Below are 10,492 nucleotides of genomic sequence, written 5' to 3' on the forward strand. Positions count from 1 at the left end.
GGACTGAGGGGCCATTTTAAATTTTTTTCACTCATAGGTTAACATGGATAAAGAACTCATCACCTAGTGACTATCCTTTTTGGTGTAGAACCTCTCTGTTACAAAAAGGTTTAGATTGGTCCTGGAGAAAAACATCTATCACCAGGATTGAACTCAAAGCCTTTCTAGCCAAACTCACCAAAATCTGTATGCTGCTTGTGTTGCCTTTGTATTTACAAACATGTGTGAAACAAGCTATGTGAGGGATTAGAGTTGGACTTTGTAGATGTTTCTAACAAATTCCTAAAAATATTTTATAAAACAGATATAGATTGTTAAGTTCTTATTTGGCCATAAAAGCTGGGCCCTACTGAGCCTCACTGGGCAGTGAGAAGGGTAAACATACCACCTCCTGTCTTATTGCTCTACATTTCCGGACTCAGTGGGGGCAAAAACACTGCCAGATTTGCCCCAATCAGACCCTGAGACACAGTAGGTTGCTGTCTGGGAACACAGCGCCGTGGTATATTTGGCTGTCAACTTCTTGTCTTTTTTCTTTGGGATGAATGCCCTTGCCTTGGGGCAGAGAAATCCAAGGCTTGTTCCCTTTGCCAATAACAAAATGTTGGAAAGCCTGGTGGCAAAACTGTTGCCATTGGCATTTTTCATGTGTATTCCATCAAAGGAGGCTGGCTGTCTCTCCCTGCGGCAATGCCATTAATTTGACCCAAGTTGGCTTCATCCATCACCATGTGTACCAGTATCAAACCTGATGAAACCCATCATTTGCCATTCTCCAGATCAGTCTGAATGGTGTCATTCTCACTGATGGAAGATGGTGACCTTGATGTCCACAAAGGTCTTTTTCACTTTGCACAGTTTGTACTTTGCCTCCTCAGTAATAGTGAACAGCAAAGTGGGCCTTGGTATCACACAGCAGATGGAAATACTTGTGGGTGGTCTCAGTGCTGAAACCACCAAGTGAAGTCTAGTGGACCTTGCCCTCAACCCGAATAAATTGTAGATCTTAACTTTATCATCCATTAGGTCGCATTTGAGTCAATTGTGATGAAAGATGATGAGTAGGAGAGATTGCCTCAGTTTGTGGGAGGATATGGATGATCTGGGAGCAAACACATGGACCAGCTTGTCCAGCATCCAGTGCTTGGAGTGTTTCCTGGGCCCGTGAGTCATGGCTACAGGGAGCTAGGGAAAGGACCACTGCTTCTAGGCTGAAGAAATAGGCAAGGGACTAAAAACAGCACGGAAGTTGAATTGGGATAGAACTGTTCTAAGATACCAACAAGTCTTAATCAGCCTGCCAAATACTCAAATAGGCAAGGAACTAAAAACATCATTGAAGTTGAATTGGGATAGAACTGTTCTACCATACTACTAACAAGTCTTAATCAGCCTGCCAAATACTCAAATAGGCAAGGAACTAAAAACAGCGTTAAAGTTGAATTGGGATATGATAGAAATAGAGGTTATTAATAAAGATCTTTTCTTGAGTAGAAAGCTATTGTAAATATCCATTTATTTAACAAGCATATATTAAGTGCTTTTTATATTCAGTGCTGATCTTCACTTTAGTAGAAGTAGTTCCTCACATTTTCCATCTCCTAGCTCTATTTCAGATAGTAGGGTTATAGATACAAAGAACAATCTCTGTCTCTAAAGACCTTACACTTATGGAATAGATATAGCCTATGTCAGTCATTCAGTAATGCTATTTGTCAGGCACTGGGGATATGAAGAAAGGGAAAAAAACAGTCCACCAGGGAACTTATGGTATAATGGGGAAGATACCATGCAAACAATCAAGATATTTACAAGATAAATTGGAAATATTATAAGGAAGACATTAGCATTACAAGAGATAGGGAAAAGGCTTCTCATCAAAGATGGGATTTTAGCAGGAACTTAAAGGAAGCCAAAAAGGCAGGGATGATTTACTTTATAAGTATTCCATGTGATACCTAATATATTGCAAATAGTATAAACATTTCACTTATTTAAACATACAGAAAGGCAAGATATTATTTTATTAATTTTCTAGTGAAAAAATATAAAACTTAATTTATGTACCAGGAGCAATTCTTCTCAAAACATTAAAGAAGTAGTTAAAGGAAGTTGAGATACATATTTTCAACTCCTTATTGGACTTCTAGACCCCTTGAGGGCCACAAAGAAGTCCCATTGGAAGGAAGAGACAAGGAGAACATACCATTTCTTGTCTTATTACTCTACATTTCCAGACTAATTGAGGGCAAAAACACTGCAGAGCTTGCCCCAAATCAGACTCTGAAACAGCAGATTTTTATCTGGGAATAGACTGGGAATACTTGGAATACCCAGATTTCTATCTGGGAATACACCGCTTTTTGCATCTGTTTCTGCCTGTTACAATGTGAATTTCCAGATATTTCCTAGAACATAGCTATTTGGCAGGTAAAGAACTCGCTAGAAACTACACAGTCAAACTTGAACCTTAAATTACCTGCTTTCATGAATGGATCTCACTGATATTCTGCTTATATTCATTTTTCTATAGTATACTCTTTTACTCTCCCTATCTCTATGATAGTGAATGCCATTTTACCAGAGAACAAACCCTTCTGAATACCAGCTGTCCATTCATTCATTCCTGTGGTGAGAATCCATTCTCATTATTATTATACTTATTTTTATACTCATTATTATACTATTTAAATCTAACTAGAAATGGTTTAAACCCAGAATGTTTCTCTAACAAGTAACTCTCTAGGAATCCCAGAGATTGCTGTGAGGAATTTGGGGTGGTCCCAAGATATGAGTTCCCTTACCTAACTTTGCCTAAGTTTTATTGAATTTTTATTATTTCTTTTACAGTTTGTTTACATCCTTTGACCATTTTCTTTTGGGAAATGGTTCTTGTTCTGACATTTATATCATTTCCCTGTGTTTCTTGGATATTTGACAAATCTGACTGCAAAGATGTTTTTCCCCAATACACTCCATTCATTTTGTTTCTGTAACCAACAATATAGTTCTGGCCAAGTGATTTAAATTCATTAAGAGCAACTATAATGTTCCTTTAGTATCTTTCCCTTTACTTATCTTGGGTAAATAGCTCCTAATTGAACATTTTTGTTCTTTCTAATCCAAAAATCATTCTTCTTGTCAGAGAAATCAGAAGCAAAACAAGAATTGGAAATAAGAGTAACAAGGATAACTAACATCTATATTGTGCTACTATGTCAGGTACTATGTTAGACATTTTTACAATTATTATCTTATTTGAGTCTCACAACAACCCTGGGAGTTAGGGACTATTATTATTCCCATTTAGAAGATGAGGAAACTGAAGTTGAAGTGACTTACCTAGAGTCACATAGCTAGTAAGTATATGAAGCTGAATTTGGATTCAGATCTTTCTGACTCTTGGCCTAGTACTCTGTGCCACATAGCTGCCCTCAGTTGTCATTGTTACATCTATTCCAATCTATAATTCTGTTACTTCTTTTTTCTTCAATTTATCCCTAATTGCTAATAATAAAGCTAAAAATAAATTTTGCTTCTTTAAGCAAATCTTTGCTATTAAATTACCTTTGAATCCACCCATCTGTACTTTAATCTCATCTATGTCTCTTCAATTTATCCACAAGAATAGCCTGAGAAACTTTGTCAAAGGATTTGCTTAAATCAAGATCATCTATGATGAAAAGAAAAGCCACTGTTTACAATTTAGATTAAAAGTAAAAGATTATAGTTTGATCCAAAAGCCAAGTAAGAGAGAAAATGCAATTAGCATATAGAGAAGGATGTCAGTATACAATGAGTGAGGTTCTGAATTCAAGCCATTTCCTAAGGTTCTTATGGTGGTTGTCATTTGTTTTTAGTTGTTTCCAACTTTCTGTAACCCCGTTTGGGGTTTTCTTGGCAAAGACACTAGAAGGCTTTGCTATTTCCTTTTCTAGCTCTTGAGGAAACTGATGCAAAGAGGATTAAATGACTGTCGCACAAAGTAGTAAATATCTGAGAATAGATTTGAATTTAAGTTTTCCTGACTGTAGACCTGGGACTTTATTCACTGTGCCATTTAGCTGCCCCTGTATACTTATATACAGAAACTACATAAGCATTTTGGGTTTGCAAATGGTCAGTTGTTAGTCTTGGGGAGAAGTTTATTATTTTTATTTATTTATTTATTTTTTGCAGAGGCAATTGGGGTTAAGTGATCTGCCCAGGGTCACACAGCCAGGAAGTGTTAAGTGTCTGAGGTCATATTTGAACGCAGGTTCCACTGGCTTCAGGGCTGGTACTCTATCCACCACGCCACCTAGCTACCCCAAATTTATTATTTTTAAAGATAGGAGAAACATACTTTCCAATTTGCTAGTCTGTTATTGGCCTTGAAGTTCCAAGATGGCTTGGATAGAAAAAAATTTCTACTGTGATACAAAAATACAAATTGATCACACATGAATTCTGTTTAATGAATATAAATCAGTGTTGTGTGGTCTTGCGTTAATACGCCTTATTTATGCCTCTTTGAATACTTTCTTTTCACACTGGCCATGGGAAAACAATGAAAAAGAAAACTGGTCAAGGGGCCATCTCTTATACAAGGACTAGTTTATCAAAACCACTTCCAACTAAAACTATTGACTCATGGCACAGAAAGATCTGGATCAGTATTTTACTTGGCTGTTATAAGAACAAAAGAAGAATTTATAAAGAAGTAAAGAAAAATGGTCATTCCTGAATATAATTTCTTCTACAAATATATATATATATATATATATATATATATATATATTTTTTTTTTTTTCTTGATCTGGTAATTTGTTGTTATCTATATTGAATACTCCCTGATGTTCAATTGGGCACATGACAATGGTCTCTTTTGCTTTATATTTCTTTTCTGTTTTTCTTTTTTTCTTACTCTGTTTTTTCAAATAAAAAATAAAAATAAAAAAATTAATAATTTTTCTTTCTGGTCAGCTTGAATCCCTACCCAGAAAAAAAATTGTCCTGGTGAATATGTAATACAGTTGCAATTTTTTTCTTTTTTTTCCTAGATATTTCTTCATTGTCTCTTCTCTGTTGCATTGGATTAGTGAAACATAAATTGGTAATGCAGTGGTTAACCACATTGATCATCCCTAAAAGAAACAAAAAAAATACAAAGCAAATGAATTCTTTAAGATCTTACATGTCACACAGCTGTTCCTTCATATCCCAGACTGAATATTTGCTAGCTCCTTTCCTTGCTGTTGTAGGGGACATTGCTGATACAGGTTTTGGGGCACAGACAACAGAGTTTGGCTTTCTGCTCTTCACATCTGTGGTGGCAGCTGTAGCATGCCAGAGTCTTGATTTCAGGGGAGCCTTCTGGGCTGCTGTCCGTTTTTTGTCTGGGGCACAGTGGGGACTCTGCAATGGCGAAGGCTTTAGTCACCACTGTTCCAAGAACTTGATTTTGCTTCTTGTGAGGCTCAGGGGCACTCTTTATCTAGCCTTCTCTTTGCACCAAGGCTTAGGACAGACAATTGAAATAATGAAGTCTTTTCTGGGGGCATCTTCAGTTTCATATTCCCCTTTACCATCAGTGATAATTTCAGCTATTCCTACTATGGTTCTTTCAAGTCCCAGCAGGGGTGAAGGAGCAGGCAGGGGCAAGGCACAGAAGATTCTATCTGCTACCCAAACTATCATACAAACAATACAAATTCTAGGTTATCAAGAGTATCTCCCAAGATCCCATAATGAGCCTTTTTTTCCTCTTTAAAAACCAAAATTTTAATGAAGTCACCTCTACACAGTAGATAATACCCCTGAGCAAGTACAATGCTGACACTCCGATAGCTGTGAACAGCAGTTTGGGCATTTCTTGGTTCTTATAATATAATTGAATTAGATGCTTCATTTTGCTTGTTCAAATGACACCATACTTGTATAATTTCTCCATTTGGTTAAATGTTTTATGGAACACAAAAATTAAGTCAGAGTTTGTCTTCATTAAAAACTTCTTCATTTTTCATCTTTTCTTTTTTTAAATAATAGCTTTTTCTTTTCAAAATATATGCAAAGATATGCAAAGATCATCCTTGCAAAACTTTGTTCCCAAATTTTCTCCCTCCCCTCCCCCAAACCTTCCCCTAGAAAGCAAGTAAGAGCAAGGAATCCAATACATGTTAAACATGTATAATTCTTCTATACATATTTCTGCAATTATCATGCTGCTTACAAGAAAAATCAGATCAAAAAAGAGAGAGAGAGAAAGGAAAAAACAACAAATAAACAACAACAAAAAGGTGAAAATATTATATTGTGACTCACCCTCAGTCCCCATAGTCCTCTCTCTGGATACAAATGGCTCTCCCCATCACAATTCTATTAGAATTGTCTTGAATCATTTCATTATTGAACAGAGCCATGTCTATCAGAGTTCATCACTGCATAATCTTGTTGTTGTGTATATATTTTCCTGGTTCTACTCACTTCACTTAGTATCAGTTCTTTAAGTCCCTCCAGGTCTCTCTAAAATCATCCTGCTGGTCGTTTCTTACAGAATAGTAGTATTCTACTGGGATTATATCCCAAAGATATTATAAAGAAGGGAAAGGGACCTGTATGTGCACGAATGTTTGTGGCAGCCCTTTTTGTAGTGGCTAAAAACTGGAAACTGAATGGATGTCCATCAGTTGGAGAATGGCTGAATAAATTGTGGTATATGAATATTATGGAATATTACTGTTCTGTAAGAAATGACCAACAGGATGATTTCAGAAAGGCCTGGAGAGACTTACACGAACTGATGCTGAGTGAAATGAGCAGGACCAGGAGATCATTATATACTTCAACAACAATACTATATGATGACCAGTTCTGATGGACCTGGCCATCCTCAGCAACGAGATCAACCAAATCATTTCTAATGGAGCAGTAATGAACTGAACTAGCTATACCCAGAAAAAGAACTCTGGGAGATGACTAAAAACCATTACATTGAATTCCCAATCCCTATATTTATGCACACCTGCATTTTTGATTTCCTTCACAAGCTAATTGTACAATATTTCAGAGTCTGATTCTTTTTGTACAGCAAAATAACGTTTTGGTCATGTATACTTATTGTGTATCTAATTTATATTTTAATATATTTAACATCTACTGGTCATCCTGTCATCTAGGGGAGGGGGTGGGGGGGTAAGAGGTAAAAAATTGGAACAAGAGGTTTGGCAATTGTTAATGCTATAAAGTTACCCATACATATATCCTGTAAATAAAAGGCTATTAAATTAAAAAAAAATAGAATAGTAGTATTCCCTAACATTCATATACTGTAACAACTGATGGGCATCCACTCAGTTTCCAGTTTCTTGCCTCTACAAAAAGGGCTACCACAAACATTTTTGCACATGTGGTCCCTTTCCCTCCTTTAAGATCTCTTTGGGATATAAACCCAATATAAACCCGTTGGATCAAAGGGCACAATTTGATTACCCTCTGAACATAGTTCCAAATTGTTCTCCAGAATGGTTGGGATCAGTCCACAACTCCACCAACAATGTATCACTTTCCCAGTTTTCCCACATATCCTCCAAAATTTATCATTATCTTTTCCTGTCATCTTAGCCAATCTGAGAGGTGTAATAATACCTCAGAGTTGTCTTAATTTGCATTTCTCTAATCAATAGTGATTTAGAGCATTTTTTCATATGACTAGAAAATATCCACCTTTTGTTGAAGGTAGATTTTCAATGGCTGATTCCCAGGTATCTTCTTGTCCATGGAGCATGAAAAGTCATATGTATTCCAAAAAATACTCACTTTATTCATGATATTTCAATATATGTTCTAAAAGACTGAGCATTGTATTGTTGAAGGAAGGCATGTAAAAAGCTATAGAAATTCTCTTGCTGCTTATGTCTGAACAAGCAAACATGACTTCTTTTCTGTGGCTTAAAAGTTGATTTTTTTTCAGAGTGTTTTTTGTCCTTTCCATACTTCAATTTAAGACCTGGCTTCCACATCCAAAGTCTAACAACAGTGCCCAACAGATTCTCTTCTAAAAAAGGGTAAACAACAACTTCGTCTGAGATGGTAGAAGAAATCTCCTTTGTAGAGAAAACCAGGAAAGAAAGGTCATTCACTTTACTATGTCCCTCCAAGTCTAGTTCTCTTCAGTAAATGGTACACCAGTTGCTGCCATCACTAACATCAGCTTTTCAATAATGAGCAAAATAAGGTCAATAAACCACCAGATTCCAAATCCCTCAATGGTCAGCAGTTTCCCTATAGCTATACTTGTAGATAGAAGTGATCAATTCCAAACTTCCCAGGAAGAAGGAGTAGAGAAAAGTGATTATGAAGTAGTATATCTTATAGATGGTTTATTCTCTCTCTCTCTTTTTTTTTTTTTAATTTAATAGCCTTTTATTTACAGGATATATGCATAGGTAACTTTACAGCATTAACAAATGCCAAACCTCTTGTTCCAATTTTTCACCTTTTACCCCCCCACCCCCTCCCCTAGATAGCAGGATGACCAGTAGATGTTAAATATATTAAAATATAAATTAGATACACAATAAGTATACATGACCAAAACGTTATTTTGCTGTACAAAAAGAATCAGACTCTGAAATATTGTACAATTAGCTTGTGAAGGAAATAAAAAATGCAGGTGTGCATAAATATAGGGATTGGGAATTCAGTGTAATGGTTTTTAGTCATCTCCCAGAGTTCTTTTTCTGGGCATAGCTGGTTCAGTTCGTTACTGCTCCATTGGAAATGATTTGGTTGATCTTATTGCTGAGGATGGCCTGGTGATGGTTTATTCTCTAATAATGTTTCTAGGACTGACACATTCAATTCCATATGTGAAGTATTACTGTACTGAAGAATGTTCCACATCATTATAGGCTTGGCCACCAAATTTGACCAACCCATAACCCAAAGGCAGCTGCATTTCCAACATGATACAGAGGGTCATCCCACAATATAAATTCATCAGGCAGAAAGGCACACAGGATGACTTTGGAGGGGGTAGACCAGCATCTGTGTCTGGGAGCCCAGATGAGTGGGTGGATCCAGTGGCTACAACCCTAGGCTTCACATCTGGTGCACAACAAATCTTGCTGCAACAGCAGCAACAAACTTCCCAGCAGCATCGCCACTTGACATCCCAGTGGCTCCAGGTAAACCTCCCAGGGCTGCTCCCTTCACCTGGCCAAGATTAGACATCCAGGCCTGGCCCAGATGAATTTGGAAGTCTCTGCCTACTGCACAAACCTGCCTTTCACTGCAAGTCAGCCAATGGAAGCCCACTGTAAAAAAAATTATTAAGCGATAAAACTTTGAAGGACTGTTTATTTCTGTCCTGTCTCCATAGTGGTACAGGTGGAGATTGTGGGAAAAGTGCAGGTAATAATATCAGAAAAGCATACCTGTAGATGGAGTGGTCAAAGGCCAGGGATATTTTCCATAGAGGATGCTCACCTGGACATTACCTCAAGGCTTCTCTTTCATTCCTGCCTCTCACCATCCTTCCCTTCTTAGTCTGTCTCAGTCCCAATTTTTCTGTCTGTCCCCCTTTTTTGAGATTCCTGAACTCCCTTCTCATTTCCCCAACCTTAGAAGAACAATAAGGTGGGAGAGGTAATGGAAATGGGAAAATGCTGCTCCCAGTCTTCCTCCCTGAAATTCTAATCTATTTAGCATGCACTATTGTGAGAAGTTCTTTGATTCTGAAGTAGTACCTGTTGTGGCTGAACTCAGGAAACTCGGAACAGGGAGAGGAGAGCTGTAGGATAAGACAGCATCTAAATTCCAAGCTAAGGATGTGATAGAAAGGAAAAGGGTCATCCTCTGCCTTACACATCCTTCTCTGAAGCTCCTGGTCTCCTTCACCTATCCAAGGTGATTTCCCACCCTGCTGTCATGTGAGCTAATTCCTGGCACAAGATCTTGGTACAGAGCACTATTCCCACAGGAGAGATTGGTTTCCTCAGCTTTGCTACTATGATGATTAGGACAGGGGACACTACAAGGGTTTACAGTTACAAGTTAGCAGGAGAGAGAAATCAGGATACATGGGATCAGGGTCTGTGGAGGAAGTAGGAATGGGCAAGGGGAGAACTGGCAGCTTAGGTGGGACTTCTTTTTTTTTTTTTTCCGGTAGCACTGAAACCTGTCTTGGATAGCAATGAGGAAATGGCAATTAGAACAGTCATATGATCTCTCCCATGAAGGAGAGGAGAAGGAGGGAGGAATCACCAGCTGAAGTATCAGCAATTTGAACAGTTCTAGCAAACCTAGAACTTGCTTCTTCATTCTGATGCATGGTCTAATCATATAGTTGCTCTCTTGGACTCTAGACTGCAGTCTGACACTGCTTGTTCTCTCTTTGCATGGTTTTCTGGAAGAACTCCCAGCCCTTGCAGTGGCAGTAGCTCAATTGTTCCTTCCACTTAGCTTCATGATCATCAATAAGTGATCCGTAATCTCTCTGAACCTCATTATT

At 37.7% G+C, this 10,492-nt stretch overlaps 1 pseudogene; it reads right to left on the reverse strand.

Moving 5' to 3' along the window:
• Positions 1-454: 454 nt before the first annotated feature.
• Positions 455-1,211, reverse strand: LOC111719379 (annotated as a pseudogene).
• Between the last annotated feature and the right edge of the window lie 9,281 nt (positions 1,212-10,492).

The sequence above is a fragment of the Sarcophilus harrisii genome, chromosome 1, assembly GCF_902635505.1.
Source record: "Sarcophilus harrisii chromosome 1, mSarHar1.11, whole genome shotgun sequence".
NCBI classification, from domain to species: domain Eukaryota; kingdom Metazoa; phylum Chordata; class Mammalia; order Dasyuromorphia; family Dasyuridae; genus Sarcophilus; species Sarcophilus harrisii.